General features: G+C 36.3%; 1 long non-coding RNA gene across 1 annotated transcript; it reads right to left on the reverse strand.

Moving 5' to 3' along the window:
• Nucleotides 1–6205: 6205 nt before the first annotated feature.
• LOC308194408 lies at nt 6206–20282 on the reverse strand. The gene is made up of 4 exons (XR_013950512.1): nt 19216–20282; nt 18002–18139; nt 7678–14485; nt 6206–7590 (listed from the first exon to the last, which is right to left on the reverse strand). It is a non-coding gene; the product is annotated as an uncharacterized lncRNA (long non-coding RNA).
• Nucleotides 20283–22183: the final 1901 nt, after the last annotated feature.

The raw sequence follows: 22183 nt of genomic DNA on the forward strand, positions 1-22183 counted from the left end.
TTTGCATAGCAGCTCCACAGTCTAACTCAGTACTCCTCCTCTCTAAGTAAAGGAAAGCCAGCAGAACTCTGCCTCTCCATTTCACTAGATGCAATGGGAAAATGGATCTTGCATGCCATTACACAATGCTGAGGGATGGTCTCTTGTGCACAACTTAAAGTCTAGGGTAGCATAGGGAATATGGCTGTCTTCCATGTGTCCCATCTTGTAACTTGTAACATGAATTGGAAAAAAAAAAAGAATAAGCTAAAACAAGAGAAGAAAATTATCTTACACACAGACAAATGTAATCCTTTAAACTATGTGCAAATCACTTGTCAAAATAGGTCATTTTATGTTCCTGTTGCAAGTTATCAGTTAGAGTTGTTGGAGTGTTGGTGCAAAAAAAATATAATGATGAAGGTGACTCAGGAAACATTTTCTGTGACCAAAACAATAGTGTTTTGTTAATCAGCCCTAAAATTTAGAGCTGGAAGAAATTTTTTGCGTACATCAATGAACTTGATGTTGACAATCAGCAACTTCACTGCCTTTCTTCCATCAGAACATTTTGTTTGCCCTGACAGTGGTGTTAGCCTTTTCTCCAGTTTATGCAAACAATGTCTTTGTATGAAAGTATTGCACTTTGTGTATAAGGAACTCCGAAACAGTGTAAAAACATTAAACTAGCAAAGGACTAAAAGCATAGGGGACAAATTATTTATAGCAACTGCTCAGTCAGATACAGGGAATGTGAACCAAAACCTGACCTACAACCCAGCACTTGACAGCTTCACAAACTCTCCATCATCCAGTTATTTCCATTTGGCAGTGCATTAAGATATAAAAGGACCATATGTGTGTGTAGACTCATCCATTCTTGTCTCAGTGAATTCTTATATATTGAAGAGGTCACAAGGGAAGCAGAGGGAGTTCTTCATACATCTACATACCTTTTAGGCTGAGGTTATATTCTGTGTTACGTTATCGGAGAGAGATCAGAAGTGTTGCCTGACTGTATGTAATTTGGAGTTGGAAACCAGGCCATTCAATGTACAAGTTATTTGTACTCTTTATCAGATTAGATAAATAACCATAATTATGGTCTACCTCAGAGTCAGCATAGCTTCTCTGCTACCCACTACTGTCACTCAAATGATTTTCTAAATTAGATTATAGATATTCTTGGTCAAAGACATTGCATTTTCTGTTTCTTCATTTGTTTGTTTTCCCAGGGAATTCTGTGGTCAGTGTTATGCAGTGGATGAGACAATGCATAACGACAAGTGTCCCTTCTATGAGCCTGTCCAGTTCGCCTAGGAAGGAGCCGTTCTTACATGTACTAAAAAGGTGGGATTCTGAAGTAAAACCACACATTCCTTTTTGAAATCTTCATCCTGTTAATACATTTTCCTCCTTTTATAAGCAATGCTGTGTTCAGCATAGCATTTATTACTCCTTCTCCATGTTATATGCTTCTTTACCCAAGAGGTCTTCATGATTAATTATCTGGCTGGACTTCTCAGGTACCCAGATCTCACAATGGTTATCTTTCAAAATCCACAACTCCACAAGAAAAGGACAAAAACAGAAATAAACCCCCGAGTATCTGACTCTCTGCTTTAATTGCAAATCCCAGGCTTTTATTTTAAATGCCCAGAAAAGTTACCTTTATTATACTGTTTAGCTTAACTGTTGCTCCCAGATTAACATCTAATTTAAAAGCAGCTATCATTTTCCCTTTGTAGAAATTATTTTTCATAGTAACAGCCTTCAAAGTAGTTAAAGATATCCTTGCTATAAAAGAGCAATAAATGTTTGCAGATATGAATTGCATTATAGTTTATGGTGATTAAAACATTAAACAGGACTTGGTATTTGGTCTTTGAGACTTTTGCAGTAATTTGAAGCAGGCAGAGCTAACAGCAAATAACGGTATTTTTGTCCTCCTTATTCTCAGGACTACAAAGAGTGATGTAGATAGCTAATATCTTTTTTTGTGAAGAAGCCTAGAAGATATCTTATATCTTCTGTTATCTTTGCTTTATCTTTATCTTATATCTTTGCTGTTATCTCCTCCTCTACCTCTAGTGTGTATTTCATTAACTACTCTGACCAGTGCCCCATCAAAGAAGGGGTTGAGATAATGGATCATGACACATTTTTAAGAAAAGAGAAAACAAGGGGGCATCCATCCTTCACTTTTTTTTTTTAAGCAGGTATAAAGTTATTATTAAGTGCATTGTGTAAATGGGCAAGTCTCAGGCATGCATAAGCCTCCTATAAATCACATGGTAGTTCTGTTGTTGGTGTGTTTCTTTTAAATTATTTTTATTTTTTAGGAAAAAAACAACTATATACATAGCTCAACAAAGAATCTAAAGGATCAGGCCACTGCCTCAGAAGAATCCTGAAGGACATCCATATGCTCCCTCTGGACACAGAGGGACATCGGCATAGAAAAGGTGTATTCTCAGCAGCAGTATATACTGAATGAAATTCCTCACTAGAAGAATTCAATCTCCATGTATGCCAGGCAGTAATCAGTTCTAAAATACACTACATAGGGATGATTTTTTTTTTCTCTTCAATGTAAGCCATTCTTAAATACTTTTTTTGGAAAAAAAATAATGCATCTTTCTCCCACAAATGTTCTGAGACAGAAAGTGATTTCATTTTTCATCAACACAGCTTTTACTTTGCACTGAGCTTGACTAGAAAACGGTACACAGACAGATACAGTTAAAGGTGATTGTTTTAGAGTTCTTGCTTAATGCCTTCCAGAGTAGGCATTTTAACTTGTTTATGTCTTCGTTAAAAGGTACAACTTGAAGATGTATTCAGAGAAACAAAACAACTAATTTCAGGCATAAGGATTCAGTCACAGAGTTGGGTAGATTTACCTGAACACATCTAGCTATTCCAGGCTTTTGTCTGTACTTCAGCATAGTGCTTGAGATAAGTGGATATGGGCTTTTTAGAGAAATAATTAATAATAATAATAAAAACAATGAGAAAAACTTTCGTAGCTGCATAGACACCACAAGAAGCAGCTACACGTGCTGTGGGCTACATGCTGTGACTCAAATTTGAAGTTGGTGGGAGTTTCTCAGCCACGTCCAGAGAATGTTGGCATGGGCTCAAAAGCACACATTTTGGGTGTTTGAAAGTACTTTGAACAAGTAGAGTATTATTACAAGAACACTTGCAGGTTTGGGCTGACTGTACAACTCAAGTTGTGATAAGGGAGTCAGTTATCTCCCCCATCCAAACACACATGCTCAGAAAAAAAAATACATTAACAAAAACAGGAAAGGAGGACAGTGTTAAGCTAACTTTTTAATGTCTCAGAACTCTGATCACTGATCAAGAATGGCTATTACATGTGGCTTTCCCACCTTTTCCATCATGCAGGCTGTATTTGTAACCATTTATATATTCAAAACCCTGCTGTCTACCTAGGAATTTTCTTTAGTATGTAAAAGACTGGATGTAATGCTGCTTTTTTTTTTTTTTATATGTAATTGAAAGCTGCAGATTAGCTATAGGCACTTTATCCTTTCTAGATCAGAGTTGTTCAAACTTTCCTGTTTCTAGGCTCACATTTACTCGTGTGAGAGTAACTGAGTTCTGTAGCTTGTTTCTTCATTTTACATTGCACTTGTGAGGCTTTTTTATTATTATTTTTTTAATTTCAAGTGACATTTGGGAAGGCTAGTAAAGCATAAGGATTCCTAACCTTAGAAAACATTACTTTCCATTGTAGAATCTTTATTTTCAGAGATTGGTATAATTCTTAAATAGTTTACAATAGTGACAAATTTCTTTTTAAAAGCATATTACCATACAATAGCTGAATGTCAATGAAATTGTTTTTTGCAAGTGATAATTGTGCATCTAAAGAAAAGCAAAGAAGAAATTATCATCTTTAAGATGGACGTACCTTAGGGAAAGTAAGATACTCTATCAGCTATATTTAGGACATTACACTTCATTTCTTGTTAATGCATTCTTCAGCTTCATTGCTCCCACCCTACTCTTCCTCTGATGTTTTCTCCAAGGTTATAACAAAAATTCACCCAAATTTTCTGGGTCTGGTTTATTATTATATTCAATATATTCAATGATTAGAAGAACTTGCCTATATAAGTGTAAGAAAGATTTTTTTTTTTGTTCAGGTAACTGTCTGTTTATCATGACAGCAGGACTAATAGCTATGATACCAGCTCTGATGACAGACATTGGGAACAGGGGAACTACTTTTGATGGCTTGATTAATTTTAGGGTAACTGAGATGTCAAATGTTACAAGATCAGGCTGAGTTTTCACTTGCCAGTTTTGGTTGGAAAATTTTCTGTTTTCTTGTTTTTTACTCTCAGGAATAGCTCTCACAACTAAACCGAAACCTGATTTAAGAAAGAATCTGAGTTATTTTGAACATATAAATAATTCATAGCTGCCTTTGTTGCCTTTTTCATTTCTGAGAGGTTTTTATGTCTATGTAATTGTAGCAGTGATCAATAGGCATGATTATTAGAACTGCAGTTGTTGCTACCAGATCATATCTTGTCCTACACAAATAAATCATGACATTTCTGTTGGGTGTATGCAGAATTTTGGTCAAGTAGATCTATTTTATCCCCAAAGAAACAATTCAATTTTATAATAAAAGAACTTGTGCAAGTCTGAGATACACTGAGTGATTATTTAATGCATCACCCTACAGTTCTCTGTGCTATCAGATTCATTGTGAAGATACATGTAGGCAGCTAATTCTAAGAGGAGGTGGGATTTTTGCTATGAATCTCATAAGGACTATAAGGACTAAAGCTTGAGAAAATAACTGACATTTACCACTTTCATTGACATGTTGAAGCAAGTATGTGTGGAAAATCTGAGGTTAGCAATATTTTAATATATTTTGTTGGCTCACTTACAAGCTGACTACCATGCCCAATACAGCAGTTTCAGAAGTTCAAGAAGCCAGAAGCAATCGCACTCTGTTGCACCTATGTTTATTGGATTACAAACAGAAGCCAATAATTAAATGCAAAGCTAGTATCAGTGACAAAAATGAAAGTGAACAATCTCTGAAAAGAAGAATAATTCTGAAAGTTAGAGTTTCTATGGCAACATTGACTTGGACAACCTGCTACAATAAATAACTGTTCCTTTGTGGTGGGGGATGCAGGTAGCAAGAACACTGGTAGAAGGAAAACATGGACAAACACCTACACTCTGATCAAGTATGCTCTGACATTATATGAAAATATATGAAAGTCACTGAAGAGCAGGTTTTTGAAAGGTGTTTAGAAAAGCAGTAAGAAACAGGCGGTTAGGTACATTGCAGGCTCTGTGCATTAACAACCACATGGAGTATAAATCAGTCTGTACAAATATATGCCACTCAGGGTCATACATTGTTTACTTACCCTACACTACTTTCACTTTTTGTTTTAAGGGCTGTTCCTGCAGTCAGCTATAAAATTTACTCTGTTCTTTTAATCTTTTACTCCAGTCCTCAGGTGGATTGCTTCCTGGAAACAAACATTGGAATATTATCTGAGAGGAGTTTACTTGCATGTGATTAGTTACTTCCTGTATCTGAGTTATGGTGTAATGCAAACCAAGATTTAAAAACTCATTACAAGGTACCTTAGTCAAGATCTTGCATCGCTGATCTATCTCCAGCAGGAAAACTGCCTCCACATTCCTAAAGTTCTGCTAAAGTTCCCAGGGAGAATGCAATATGCATAGTATAAGACAGGCATGGAAATATTTATGAAGTGTGATGAAAAGCATCTGAATGGCAAAAAAAAGCTTAGAATTATAATTTTGAGGTACTGTCTTCCATACACCTGTTTAAATCTCCCCGAAGTTTCAGTATGCATTGCATCAAGACAGACACAATTACATTTTCAAAACAGCTTCATTCCCAAATATCTCCTTTTTATTTAGGATCTTAAAGCCTACACATTGGCCAGAACGTGTTTTAGCCCAACACAGATTTGGTAATACTTTTGCCTTGAAGAAACACTGTATTAGATCTTGATATCAAGTCACAGATGTGACATTACTTCACACAAGCTTTGACAATTTTAACTATCATATCTGGATGTCAGTGATAGCACATTATGACATACATCCACATCTTGATAATGTGACTTCCTTTTTCCTAAGGCATCTTTGTTCCCAGAGTCAATGCATCTGTGCTTAAACAGTTCAAACAGCAGGACATCTGCTCTCAGCATGTTGTAAAACACAGTATTTTATCATCATACTTCTTTAATATACTACTATTGAGAATTTGTGTAATACAAGAGTAAGATGAGGACCTTCAGGTCATGAAACATCACATGAAGCCAATATAACTTCCCCTAAAGAAGGTCTAAACTGAGGCTACTACTGTAGTGAAGTTTGACATCTTTGTAAGCTAAAGACCCAGCTCTTTTACCTCAGCTCTTTTCTCTCCTTTTCAGAAGTGTCATCTGAATTCAGATAATGGCTCCAAGAACATTATTGACTTGTCAACAAATGAGCAATAGCCTAGCACTGTAACTCCTGCCAGTAAATGCCAAGGGCAGGCATTTTTCCTACAAAAAAAGGAAGGTTTTCTTGCATTTCAGTGTGTGAAGCTGACCTTCATAGGCTGTGAAAATTGTCCCTGCATGGGTGGGAGAACTACATCTACTTTCATGGTGGTGTTGGGTGTGAGAGACGTGGCAGTTTAAGACAGTTTAACCACCCAACCTTCACAACTTGCCTGTAAAGACATTCCAGTTTGTTCTAGAGTAGACCTCATGACATTTTTAAATGAAAATTTTACATGTAGCATATATTGTAGAGTGTTACCAGGACCACATGCACCTCCACATGGCACAGGGACTGGCAGATAGATGACTCCTTCCTCAAAAGCCCACAAATTTTCCTGTCACAAAAACATGGTATTTATGGACAACTTGGTCTCAGGCAGAGTGAATTGCATATAAAAACACTCCTGAGTGGACAGTGTTTCAAAACCATGCACAGAGCAAGGATACATCATGAACACTCTGAATTCTGCCCATTTCCAAAGCACCTCTTCAGTTGAGAAAAATAAATTTTTGAAAAATAAATCATTTTGAAAGCCTTTTCTGCATAGACAGTTCTATTCACCTTTTTCTGAAGGGTTACTGTCTGCAAGGCAAAGTTTACAAAAGCAATGCTTACAAAAACCTGCCACATAGTTTATAGGTTGGATTTAAAGAAATTACACGATGAATAAAAGGCAAAGAAGCAGAAAATCTTGTCATTTTTAATACAAAGTTGTTTTATGAAATCCAAATAAACAATTTCAAAGCATTTTATTGTCTGAGTGTTTTTTATACTTATAAAATGAAAATACCCTACTACTGCTCCTTGAAATATTAGAGGTATTAAGCATAAGATATACAGGTCATATGGAAAGGCTGTCTCACTCTTCTCATTATCACAGATACTGAAATAAGTTTTGCCTTTATTATCTTAATGTTCCCCAGTAATATGGATATAATCCCACTCTTTAGCACCCCTCTTCTCCTTCTGTACCTGACTGGCTTCACTGCAGGAGGCGAATGCAGTACCAAGAATCATCTGCAAGAGAAAACATGCTATGGTCTCCCCCAGCTGGTGGAGATTTGGGTTGGGGTATGATGCACAGTTTCAGAGGTGATAATATACCTTAAAGCAAAACCTTTGAGAGGACTGTAGATCCACTTATTATTGGATTGCCCTACAATCTCATTTAGCTTTGCAGTACCTTTTCTTGTTCTTGCAGAATTACAAGAAGGATGATCAAAGATACAGGACTGCATTAGCATGATGAGTGTAAAATAGAATAGTACTTTTCAGCCTGGAAAAAAAGATGAGTGGAGATGTACATGACAGATGCTGTGAGTGGCACATAAAAGGTAAAAAGATAGCAAGTCATTCATTGTCTCTTTCAATAAAATGAAATACAAAGCAGGCAGATCCACAGTAAGTTTGCATTTTCAATGTGTAGCTAAACCATAGTGCTTCTTGCCACAGGCATTTCTGCATCTAAACTTTTAGATGCATTTAAAAAACAACTGAAGAAGTTGAGGACATTTATAAAGTAAATTAACCATGGACTATTAAGTAAATGCATTTTCTCTGGTTTGCAGGACTCTGAACAGTAATTTCCTCAAGTGGGGAAGATATACTCTGGAAAATAATCACAGCTTCTCCTGCTCTTGTACCTTTATCCTTTCATCAAATACAGGTCATGGTGTGTGACAGCATATACATCTAGATGCACACTTCACCTGATGTACCACAGCCATTCCTATGGTGCAAAGCTGTGTGCAAAAATGCCATGTTCTGTCTGGAAAATATAGGGAAATATAACCATATTTTCATGTCAGGAATACACTTTTCTGAATGCTTTGCAACCTGACTTGTAGTCTAGAACAGTACTGAAGCATACACATTGATAAGAACAAATTCATTTCCTGACATACGTCATCATACAGGAGACCACCTGAAAAGGGATCCACTAGCTGTTACAATAACATTCAACAAGTTTGTTGCCATATGTTAGTTGAGGGCTGCTACCACTCAGCAACCAGAGCAGCAGACTGAGGGAATACTTCCAGCCCTATCATCCATTCTGCTTTAAAAGCAATTTGCAAATGAAATTCAACAGTAAGACTGAATAGGTATTCTGCTTTATCATAAGAATAGAAAGTACAGAATGAAACAAAATCCCTGGTTACTTCAGTATATCAAAAACATGAGAATATACTAAAGTTACTTAGAATTTACTGACAAAGTTACAGTTAATTGAGAGCAATCAGATCTTATGCATTACTGAAAAGAACCCAAAATCTGTATTATTCTTTTATAGACTTATAAAACCAAATTTCTCTCTAATCTGGAAAGGCCAGATCTACCTCAGCATTGCCAAAATTACATGAAGTGACAAGTACACAACCACAATACCTACTCCTTTCTCCCACTTTTATTTGTTCTATTTTCACAGTTGTCTAAGTGACTAACTCTACAGTATGTTAATATTGGGCTAGATTGCATACAAGTCAGTGTTATTTATTACTGAATCAGTTTTTCTTCAGATATCCTGTCCCAGCAACTGACTTGCTGTGTTTTGTTGCCTACAGCATAGGTGGAGTTCAAATAATGGCTAAATTGGAGGTACAATCATTGCACAGCGATACATTTCTTCCTGTTCGTACAAGTTAATAACCATTACCCATAACATACATAGCACACTCTGTGCTGGAACATCTGCTGTTCAGTGATGAGACTGGATGTCTTTCATGTGGATAAACTTCAGTCAAATTAGGTTCTTCAGGATTCAAAACAAATAACTGGCAGAACTATTCTCACTTTGTTGTATAGGAAGCTGGGTTACAATTGTAATACACCTTACGACTTAAACTCTGTAACACTGTACTCAGACTAGACTGATCCTTCTTTAGTGATGGTGCTGGGACTTGGACCCTGGAAACCCAGGCAATTTTGGCTGAATTATCCTGATATTGCCCAGAGAATTCAGCAGTGCTGATGTCATCACAGAATGGTTTGGGTTGGAAGGGACCTTAAAGATGATCTGGTTCCAACCATCCTGCCTTGGGCAGGGTCATCTTTCACTAGATTAGAGCTCCATCCAATGTACTTTGAACACTTCCAACGATGGGCATCCACAACTTTTCTGGACAATATGTTCCAGCATCTCATCACCCTCAAAACAAATGTCTTCTTCACATCCAATCTAGATCTATCCTCTTTTTGTTTTAAAAACGTTATTGCTTGTCCCATCACTACAGACCCCAGTAAAATGTCTCTCTTCCTTATAAACCCCCTTTAGGTACTGAAAGGCCACTGTAAGATCTCTCTTCTCTATGCTAACCAACCCCAACTCTCTCAGCCTTTCTTCATAGCAGAGGTGCTCCAGCCCTCTCATCTTCATGGCCCTCCTCTTGACCCGCTCTAAGTTGTCCACATCTTTCTTGCGCTGGGGACTCTAGACCTGAATACTGCTCCAGGTGGGGTCTCATGAGAGTAGAGCAGAAGGGGAGAATCACCTACTGAATACATTTTTGATGCAGTCCAGGGTATGTTAGGCTTCTGGGACTGTAAGTGCACATTGCTGGTTTATGTTCAGTTTTTCATCCATCCCCCAAGCTGTTCTCTGCAGGGTTGCTTTCAATCAATTCATCATCCAGTCTGTATTGATATTGTGGATTGCTCCAGTCCAGGTGCAGTACCATGCACTTGGCCTTGCTAAACTTCATGAATTTCACATAGGTCCACTCCTCAAGCCCAACAAGGTCCCTCTAGCTTACCAGCTGCACCACTGAGCTTGGTGTCACCCTCAGACTTGCTGAGGGTGTACTCAATCCCACTGTCATTGATGAAGATATTTAGTATGTCATTTTATTATTGATATCAAAGGAAAACTTCACCAGCTGAGACAGGAAATAAATTTACTTATCTCCATCTAGTTGTTCAAGTGTCTGCCTTAAGCAAGTAATACAAATTGCTGTGAATGTGCATCTTAGGTATTTTCAAGATCACATACTCAGAATATGCACTAGTAAGTGACAAAATTATTGTACCTAATAAAGAAACATTAGATGAAATTACAGGAACCAAGCTGCACAGGTGGATAAATCATCATGAGCTATCCTTTAGTTCAAAGAACAACTTTGAATTTATGAACTGTCCAGCTATCACCTCAAAGCTTAGCTCTTTATGCTCACAAAGTGGAAATATTGGAAATGATAAGACTGCTCTGCAAAAAAATGTTACTGTGTTTGCATATGTCTGACTTAAAAACATTTCAGAGAATCTTGATAAGGAAGGAATTTATTCTCCCGAATACCCTGCATTGTAGAGGTACATATGCCATTTTTCAACATTGCATTAATGAAAATAACTACCAGAAACTAACTTTTCTATGTTCCTGTTAGGAAGACCAGTGCTTTCAGAGGCTTTGGAACAGTGATTCATCTCTCTTTCTCTTCTATCATGTTCCCTGCAATTTTGCTCCTTGTTAATTTAATGGATCTTTATTTGATAGCTGTGGAGGGATGAGAGCCCTATTCAGAGTTTAAGTTTCTGCATATAAATGCAGAAAAAAATCATACAGTAGCTCTGTGTTCCCTAACAAAAACAAACAACCAAATACCAAACTTCAAATTAGTGTGATCCCTTGATAAAACCTCAATCTGCTGTATTCATACAACATGAAAAAAATAAAAATCAATCTCAGCTCAATTCTTAGTGGACAAATATCTAACTTCAAATGTGAAGTGACAAATAACACCCTTGGCAATCATAACAGACACTTGGGGATTAAGGTGAAGTATGGTGGCAATGCAATAATGTTTATATAAAGACCTATCTGCAATGCAATTGCTTACACTTGTAACTACTTCAGGGTCTAAAACATCAATTAATAGGAAAATTATGCATTTAACTTTGCTTATTACAAAGTGAATGCTAGATGGATCAAGTAAGAGTATGTTAAGCTTTTTGAGTAGTCTCTAAAGTCATTTTTTAAGTTTCTAACTACATCATTAATAACGATGTGCTTTTATTATCGTATTATTTTGATAATACATTGAGATTTTGAACTCAGTGAAGAATCTCACCTGTTCCCCATTCTTTGCTTTTATTGCTTCTAGAAGTGGACTTCAAAACCTTTGCATGACTGATCACCTGGCTGTTCAGCCACTTTTCAAACCACTTCACTGTCTGCTCATCCAGGCCATATGTCAACAGTTCGTCTACAAGGATCTTACAGGGCACAACATCAAAGACCCTACTGAAGTTCCAGTAGACGATGTTCATTGCTCTCTCCTTATCCATCAGGCTGGTCATTTCACCATAGAAGCTTATCAAGTTCATCAAATATGGCTACATCTGCTTATGCTCTAGCAGATATCAGGGTGGTTATATCAACTGGCCAATGAGATTTTTCTATCCTTAAGTCAGTCTTAGTTTTCCTTACTTGAATATTTCCTTTAATCAGTGTATCAAAAACATTTCACATAGGAAGCTTCTGTTTCACCTTTATTCCCTCTGTTGAAAAAAAATCCTTTTAGGAATACTGTGATAATTTACCTTCCATCATTGATGAGTTAATTTTTTAAACCTTATTTATCCTCTGAAGGAGTAAGATTGGATATCGGTTATTTAAAAAAAGTACGACTGTACGTTCTCAAGGATAAATTACTCAGTTGGAGGGAAGAGCCTGGGAAGCTGTCACTTCACAAGTGAAGTTTTACTTAATGATTTGTTCACATAACAGATGTTCACAGGAAGCTCTTGGAATAAAGGCTGAAGAAAGTTTTAGCTACTGTCCTAACAACTAAGTTATAGGCATTTGACTCTAAGGTATTCAAATGGAATTGAAGTTTTCTGCAATATTTCTTTAGAAAACTGCAACCCCCAATTTTGTATGCACACAACCAAGTTTATCCTCAAGATCAATGCAACATGAAAAAACTTCATTCCCATTCAATATACTCCAACTTATTTTTAATTGACAAATAGCAAATCTCCATTCCTGTGGACTCGTGCTAGTGAAATACACAAGAATACAATTCTACATAGGAATTGGCTTTAACTCCTACAGAATTAATTTCCCTTCTCAAATAACCTCTATTTCAAGGCAGCTGAAGTCAACCTAGAGTTATAAAACATGAATAACTTATTTCCTATTTGGTTACTAAGCCTGATTTAATCCATTTATAAAGGGGGAATCAGTTTTATTTACCTTTTGTTAACAAGTCCTTGTGCTGCAGAAAGTTTAACCTTAAAATTATGACCCTTGCCTCTTAAATGGAATCTAGTGAGAGAAACCCTGTTCTGAGTCAGCCACCTCTGTATTCATTTATTGTTGAGCTTTATCATATTTTCTGTCCATTAATTTAAGCTGCAACAACTAAAAATGATAGCAAGGTTTTATTTCTGCCTCAATTAACATTTTAGATTTTGCTTTGGGGTCTTCATTACAAATAAACTGTCAAACTAAGTGATGTGCCAAGTTATCTGTATTTAGCAACCTATAATTTTAGGTTGTGTTTTACTGGTTGAAAACATGAGCCACTGACATCACAGCAGACAGGAAAGAAAAATGAACTAATATAAAAACCCCCAACAGCATGCATTAATCTTACCTAAAATGCTCTGCCTGGCCTCTCATTGAAACATTTTCAAATTGATTAAACCTAGAGGCAAGCCTTTTTTTTTTTCCATATTTTTTAAACAAAACCCTACACTGCTCTAAACTTGTTTTAAATATAGTTGTGAACAAGTTCTTCTCATAGTCACATATCTGTACAAAATCCCAATTTATACCTAATTTTATAATCTCAAATGTATATTATACTACTCTATATAGTAGTAAAACTACTATATAGTTTTTTTTTGTAAATTTCAAAGCTTGCCTGCAGTTACTTGACTTCATCAGATACACTAGAAGTATGCCTGAGAATGTGAATCTGGCTGTACTATTAATTCTGGTAGAGTTTGTTAAAAAATGTCACCTACTCCAAGTAGATCAATATATCTATATTACACTGGGAGAGCAAGGCATACTTCTTATAGTACCTTGAAAAATGTAATAGCTTTTTTCCTTTTTCTGATCATTGTTCTCTTCCATATTAATCAAATTTCAATGGACTTCTGAAGTACCGAACAGGTCACAAAAATACTTAATGGATAAAGGCAAGGGAAATAACCCAAGAGAAATATGTGGTAAGATGTGGGCACAAACAGAGCCAAAGCAACGTTGAAGCTTAAGAAGCTCAAAGTGTGTGCAGAGGTTACGCACAAACTGTTAGGACTTCTAGGTAGAGTGTAAGAAATAGAAAACTCTAGCCTGAAGTCCTGGTGTCACTGCAATTCCACCCTTTCCTTAAGTATCACATGTACTGACTTAATAAAAGCAAAACTGTATTCTACAGCTGCCTAAAGGATTTTGTTGGTCAATGTAATTCTCATCGGAAATTTGCATTCAGAACTAATTAGATTTGCAAGCCACTTTACAAGTGAAGACAGACTACTTGAGCTGGGGCCGTAACTTAGACTGAGTATTATATTATGGTCATTCCAAACAGCAAGAAATGATTCAATTTAAGACACTAGCTTAATAAACCTTAGAAATCTTGAAATGGAAAAGACAATGAGGTTGTCCATTACTATGTTTAACAGCTGCACATTCAAAATCTCCTTGCTTTGGTAGTTTTGACAGTATTAAGTCAAAGTTTAGGATCTTAACTGTTCACAGACTAAACAGGACAGGTGATTGTCGTCTTGATGTACTCTGATAGACTTCTATACCCCAGTATTTTTCTCAGTTTGAGGAAGGCCAAAGATAACTTGGGGGGGGGGACGGGACGCAGAGGAGGAATTCCTCTGTACTGTCCCTGTAGACAAGATGTGCAATTGCAGCCATTTTCAGTTACACTGATCTGAAGGAGCTGAGAAGTCTTCTAAACTAAAAGAGAAAAAAACCCAACTCAATAGCAGGACACAGCACACACAGTAAGTGTGGCTTACCAAAAAATATCTTACTAAAAATGACTGATTAGCATAATAATGAGTTAAATTAGTGCTGTTTGGGTGCTTTCCAAGATGGAATCTGACTTCTGTCCTTCAGTCCATCAGGAGAACAATATCCATTCCTAACAAAGAACACTATGAAGACTGTTAAACGTGGGATGAACATTTCAGCAATTTTACATGTTATAACTTCCAACTAATATTGGTTGACAGACACCTGAGAGTTGTGCAGTGTTTGTTCAAATATTAATTTTAATACTTTGTAATAAAATTGTTTGCATGATGTGCTGGCATAATAGCTTGGAGAGAAATTAGGAAATTATTTCCTAAATTGTGAAGAACTGAAATCCTATAATAGCATAGAAGCAGGTGTAAACAAACATCAATATATTTAGTACAGCATTTTAATGTACCACATATCATATATATATATCATACATTCAAAGAAACCCACTAACTCCCTTTGCTTTCCTGGATACTTTCCTAGAAAAGATAGGAGTATCTTCTACTAACTTAAGCTGTGATCCATTGTCCTTGCTGCTATAAGCAAGAAGAGTTCACCTACCCCTGCTGAAGATGTGGTAAACCAGCAAGGAAATGCAGCAACTGAGGTCCTCCCCTCAATACACTGGCAATTAAGATGGCAGGGAAGCTGGGTTTTCTCATTTCTGTAGATTTGTTTATGCCCAAATTGGGCTAAAGCAAACAAAATTGCTGTGAGCCAGAAGACAAATTTGGATTTTTGAAATGTTAACATTGCTTTGTTTTTGAACTCTACTTTAGCACTCCAGATTGGGTTCTGGAAGAGATTTTGGGCTTCTTTAAATCCTTACCACATGACCCTTCAGCTGGTGATTCAAACATTTATGAATGCTGATAATCATACAAATTTAAGTAAGATTTTCAAGGAGATAATAGCACTGTCCTTAATGTTAGGCCACAGTTAAAAAGGTCATGTAAGGTTGATTACCAATTACTTTAACATTAACATATTAATGTTCTGCAAAGATGCTTCTAGAACTTAGCATTATTTTAAGTTCTTCATTATAGTAGAGCATTGGGAGAGGTATTGTCAAATATTTATATAGAAAAACTAGGAGGTTCCACATATTTGACTGTTGCATGAAATCTTAGTGGTTTGTTTTTGTTTCAGTTGCCTAAACTAACACCTCAATTTAAAAGTTATTGATGGCATTAAGCTGTATCTATATTTTTTTTTATAAAACATCAAATAATTACAAAAACAATTTATTAAAACAGCACAAGAAGATGAATCAAATATATCATACAGGCTATTTTATTCAGATCATAAAAATTTGAACAAATTACCATGAATTAAACATTTGCACTTTCTTTTAATTCTGCATCTGCTATCAGACTTGATGAGGCAAGAATCATAAGATACAAAGGTGTTAGGAGGAAAATAATTATAATCAAGTTTAACATAGCCAGAAGCCAATGCTTCATTAGAGCACAGCAGAAATCTTATGTTGATGAGAAGACATCTGAAACAGTTTCACAGCTTTTAAAAATAAGAATGTTTTTCCTTCTAGGCAAGCAAACAACAAAAGTTATTTTCCAAGTTCAGAGGACCTGCCAAGACCTACATACAACTATATTTGGATTACTCTGCTTTCCCCACAGGACTACCAGATCACTTCAGTAGCATTAGACTAAAATTTCAGATTTATTTTGCTTGTAGGCATCACATCCAGAGCCATGCTATTCCAATGTTAATTGCCACATGACTTAGTTGTTTTTCCTCCTTTGGATACTACTTTCAAGTTTACATACTACTAGTAACTTTTGGAATATTATTACTTGCCGTATCTTCACAGCAATGAACCTCTACCCTCACCCTATAACGGCTGTCTAAATGGCATAACTTCAAGAATAGGGGTTGATATGAATTCTTGCTCTCTTATTAAGAGTTTGCACATTTAGCTATGATGTTGTGGTCCTTATTAAATATGGAAATTTTTATTAAATTTAATTTTTTTTTTTTAAGGTTACAGACAGATTCTTCTTCTAGCTTTCTTTCCTGATGAAAGATCTTTCAGTATAGGCCACTTTCACATTTGCCATTTTGCTTAGTTTCATTTACTGTATTCAATCTCATTGCTGATGGTAAAGCATGATGCCTCTTTCAATGAAACCAAGAGATTGGGAATTCAGCTGAATATACTCTTTGGTACTAAATAGTACTTTTTTTTTAAAAAAAGGAAAAATCAAAAAAGTTCTATGACTAGACACTGAAGACTTATAACAGATTGTTTGATGATTTGACCAAATGGTCAAACGAAGATATCTTTGTGTCAGGCCATGTCCTTTTTTTTGTACTCCAAACTCAGTTATTGATGAAAGGGACAGTATTTGCTCCTCCCTCTGCTATCAACTGTCCTAAAAAACATACCACTGATATCAAGCAAAAAAACTAAGAAACCACATAATTCACTTACACAGTACTAAATGCATTTTCAGCAGTATCAAAGTATCTTGGACCCACTCAGAACTAAAAGGAATTCCGTATTTTATGTCAGGCAGTATATCAGTTTGAACATGCCTCTAGACCATCCACATGATTTAACAGCCACAAGATATACAATGTGTTATTGGATGGCTAGCTCACCAGAGAAGCACATGAAACTCAATTGGCCACAAGAAAAATATATTTCATAAATTCACTAGACAAATTTGCATTGACAGTTGCATTCAGCCTAAATAATGCATGTTATCTCAACTAGGCCAACATACTTTCATTACATGTTGTGGCAAGAGTGGAATCAGTGAAAATATTAGCAATCAAAATTTCTGTCTATACCTTAACAAATTTTGAGTCTCAAATTGGACCTTAAGGAAATAAACAGGGAAGGAAAAATCTGTTGCTTAACCATCTCCTGTTTGAAACACAGCAAAGAAAAGTGCAACAAACATTGCATTCATAAGGTGAATAGGAGCTAAAAGACACTAAGAAATTTTCTTCTGGGATGGGAATGCCTTCTTGGTGGTGCTGGTGGGAAGAGTAGACATATCCAGGTTTTACTTAAGCAAAACCAAAGAATCACCAGAGAACAGAAGTCCAACGAGACACACAAACTGTGACTGAACAGTTAATATAGTAGCCAGCATGGAAGAAGGTACCAAAAGAGCACAGAGAAGTCACTGGAAACCAACCTCACAAGTCAGCAAAATAGCAGAGAGCTACTAGACACTATCTATGCTATACCTAAAGCAACTACACCTACTGCATCAGGAGTCTTGCCCACAGAGCTCCTGAGGTAGGGTCACAGTAGGAGCCAGCATTGCTACAAGACATTTATTCATGTCACAAGTGAAGATGCAAAACAGCAGTCCCAGTACTGACCCTCAGAAAAGACCACTCAATCACCCACCAGTTAAAATTCAATAAGTTGGTCATTTGCATTTCAATTTTCAAAAATTTTCTACCCACCTTGTATTCCTCGCACCTGTCCACACATCTCCATTTTGACAAAAAGGGTGCTACGGAAGACCATGCTGAAAGCTTGCTGAAGTCAAGGTAAATGTCATCCACTGCTTTTGCATTGCCAAGAGAGCCAATAATTTCACCCTAGAAAACAAAAAGCTTGGTCAATTACAAGTCACCCTTCATAAATCCATGTTGCCCATTGGCAGTCAACATCCTGTCCTGACATGTGAGGTCTGAAAATGTCTCCCAAGAATACTTCCTACATTATTTTCCCAGGAACTGAAGTTTAGAGACATTTATTTCCCTTCATGCTCTTTCTTGACATCTCCTCATGCCCTAACAAGGTATGCACAGAATCTGCCATTTTTCAATCATTAGAAAAACCTTGACATCTCCCCAGTTCAACCAATTGCATTCCAATATTATTGAATAGTTGGAAACACATACATAGCACAGCCCCGAGGGGTTGAAATTTTACACACAGTTATCTTCCCTTTCAAGAGATTCCCTTGGTAGGAGATGTCGCCCACACAGCTGGCCTACAGATAGGCCAGATAACATTATAGTGAAGGTCAAAATTTCTCATTCACCTTCTCGTGCTGTTTAATAATGCAACCTTTTCTGTTACACAGCAGCCTCAGATTCATAGAATTTAGGGAGCAATAAAGAACATCTAGATCCAAGTTAGTATATTTTTTTCTAAATACACACACAGAACTCAAGACATAAGTACCATATTGTCATTTCCACATACAGAATACCTCTGTTATTATTTTTCAGCAAGGGTAATTGATTATTATCTGTTGAACCTCAGAAGACTAATCCAGCAGGTGTTTTTTCCTAGATAGATTTTTATCCCTTTCCATACCTCCATTAAGTAGAATTTAGAGCAGTGGGAAATACCAGCCATGCACCTATTAAGGTCCCACATGCAAGAAAAGATTAGATTTAAATAAACTAAGGTTAAGACAGATCTTGTAAACACAAAACTACTCTGTTCTGGGAGGAGATACAGACCATAGATAGCCAGACAATTCAGGAATATCTCAGCACTAGTAGAAAGCTGGTATGATTTTTAGTTATTGCACAAAAAGATACGTTACATGGTAACACAATGTAGAACTATCTGAATAACTGACATGGGAAATAAAAAGAAAAGACCAAGAAAAAAAATATCCTTCAGGAAACAATAGATTTAGAAGGCTAAGTTTCTGTACCTGATATCTATTGATCTCCACGTTTAACATTTTTCTCCTATCAGAGCTTTACACCCAAGGAAATCCTAGACAAATTGATTTTTTTTTTTTTAAAAGAAAAGACTTATGGAAGTTCTCAAGTACTTCTAAATTTAATCATTTTTCTTCTCTCCCCTAACAGTACCACTCACCCCAAGCTCTCAAAAAGTGTTCTAGTGAGCTGCTCTGTATTATATAGGGACATAGACTTCTCCCACTTCCACAAGCCTTACTTGCTAATTAGCCCTTAATTAAAATGAGCTGCAGCTGGTTTGAGACACTCCCCTCTCCCCAACCCCAATGCCCTGCTTCTAATTTCAGAACTAATAAAAATTCCCACAAGCTAACATGGTCTGGATGTTTTTCTTGAGAGAGTGTATTCAGCATTTCTTTAGCACTCCTTTCCCCCTTCCCAACCCCATTCTCCATGTGTATTTGAAGTATATAATTTTAAGAGTAGCTTTTTCTTCTTGCCTTTTTTTTCCTAGTCATTCTTTGCTGTTTAGGAAGTATTGTTATAGGCAGTGTTTTTCTTTTGCTTTTCTTTTTCATTTTCTTTTTATTTTTCCTAAATTGGAAAATTGTTTCAGTTGTTGATTTGGTGAGGCTTTAGATTTAAAGAGACTGAAAGGCTGACAATAAAGGCTTGCTAAAGGATGGTGCAGATGTCTTGCATGTTTCCCAGATACTGCTGCCAGCGTACTTTATCTGAGGCTTCTGATGTCTTGCTCCCCGAGAAACGAGCCAAGGTTCTGCCTTTCCACTCAATTGAACCAATTTTTTTATCTTTTTTTTTTTTTTCTGATGTGGACAAACATTCACAAAAGATGAGGCTAAAGCTCGGAAACTGTTTGGTCCTCTGTGGATTTGCAGATGTCTGCAGGGATAAAAAGGCTGGCCACTATGTTAACTGTTTTTGTGGCTGTCTCACCATGTTTCTGAATATATGTAAACCAAACAAACCTCATTTCTCTGTACTTGCTTCCTTGTCATGTTCCTGACATCCTCCAAAACTTGAAATCTATTAGATCTTTACTTGCCTTGTTACTCTCTCCCTACCTCTTCCAGAAAGAAATTCCAATATGGCTCAGAATATTTAATGCTAATCTCCTTATGAGATTCCACTCAGATGGCCTTTTTCCATAATGGTTTTGGTTTGGTTTTGTGTAGATGAAGATGAAATGCTATAAATATAAAAATTCTAAAAGGAGGAAGGCAAATAGAGGGCCAAAGTGATAAAGACAGCAGAAGTACTGCTTCTGGGACTAAATGGCTTCTGTTTTTCCATCCATTGCACTGGGAGAAATAAAGTCCAGTATGTACGTACTTCATGTATTTATCCTCAGCTTAGAATCATAGAACAGTTTGGGTTGGAAAGGACCTTAAAGACCATACAGTTCCAACCCCATTGCCATAGGCAGGAACACCTACCACTAGATCAGGTTGCCTAAAGTCCAGTACCATCACTCATTACTATACTTTCTGTGTCTCTCATGATATTTTTCTTTGAGACTGAAGTGAAAAAAAGTCCTTAAATTTCCATCTACAGGGCAGTTTGATTTTGCCAATGGCAATTATAGTATGTATATTTGTTTCCATCAGGGTGCATTTAAATGTCCTCCTCAATTTAAAAGGTCCTCACAAATAGACTCTCAGATCTTTCTGTTTAGAAACGCTCTTCAGATGTGACAAACTGCTGCTGTGTGCTGATATCTTTCTATAATCTCCTTTTTTTTTCCTTTATAACAACAGATAACCTGTGATAAATTCACTAACATACTTTTAATAGTATCCTCCAAATATAGTTATGTCAGATGATATTGAATGCTTTGTGTGCAGTCAACAAAATACATGGTCAATGGTCAATTATACTTCCTGCCTCGTATCTCAGTATTGATCGCACCAAAGAGTGCGTTCAGTTCCTTTCCCTTCACAAAGACTTTTCTTTCACTACAGACAAATACAGTCCATTGAGTGACAGATCCTGCCAAGCTGCAGTGAAATTTCTTCTTGAAAATTCAGCAGCCATCATCAAGGAAAGACAACACCTTTTCTTTCTTCCAAAAGAGTCTTTCCAGAAGTTCATCCTAAATATTTATGATGTTAAAAAAAAAAAAAAAATCTTCCATAGGAAGTTGACAAGTTTTTTTCAAGTTCTGTCTGTCTGAAGGGTATGATAGAAGGAAAAAAGACACACAGGAATTTAGCTACTTACTGGAAACATAGAAAAATAACTTTGTACAGAAAAAGAGCTTAGTGCTTTTGAAAAAAGCACAGTGTACAAGGAGAAATGTTTCATTCAAGCAGATGATTAAACTTCTCATTGCGAGAGAATGAAATAAGATGTTACAATCAAGTGTTAGGATTTGCACAGCTGATACACAACTGAAATCAAAACTCATTATAGGAAAAAAATATATATATATTTCTAGCATTGCAATTGTAGTAGTAGAAAAGTAGTGAGCTAAAAATCATTATTTAAGACTTTCCTGCAACTCCAGCACATTTAGCCACATTTTGCTCTTCTGTAATTAACCCTGACGGTAAAGGGCAGCGAAGAATCAGTTCAGAAAATGACCAGATTCACTTTGCATGGCCAGAGATTAATTTTCCTCTTTTTTTTTTTTTTTTTAAAGACAATGAAATGGAACAATGGGAGAATAAAGAGATCTTACACCCTTTTTTATTTTTTTATTTTTATTTTTAGCTGATGATAAGACATAAGTATGGTATAAAGGAACCATAGAAAGAAAATTACACTGAAAATCTACTGCAATAACTTGGGTAAGTTAACTTATGTCCAAAGGCAGTCATTCTAAAATACATAGAATTCTGTCAGAAGAAAGCATTGATTTCTCTATGCATGGGCAGTCTTACCTTCTACATATTTTTGTTTTGATTTTATGTGACATACCATTTGTAGCAACACAACTTTATCAGATAAACAGAG

The sequence above is a fragment of the Anser brachyrhynchus genome (genome assembly GCF_964034855.1).
Source record: "Anser brachyrhynchus genome assembly, chromosome: 4".
Classification (NCBI taxonomy): domain Eukaryota; kingdom Metazoa; phylum Chordata; class Aves; order Anseriformes; family Anatidae; genus Anser; species Anser brachyrhynchus.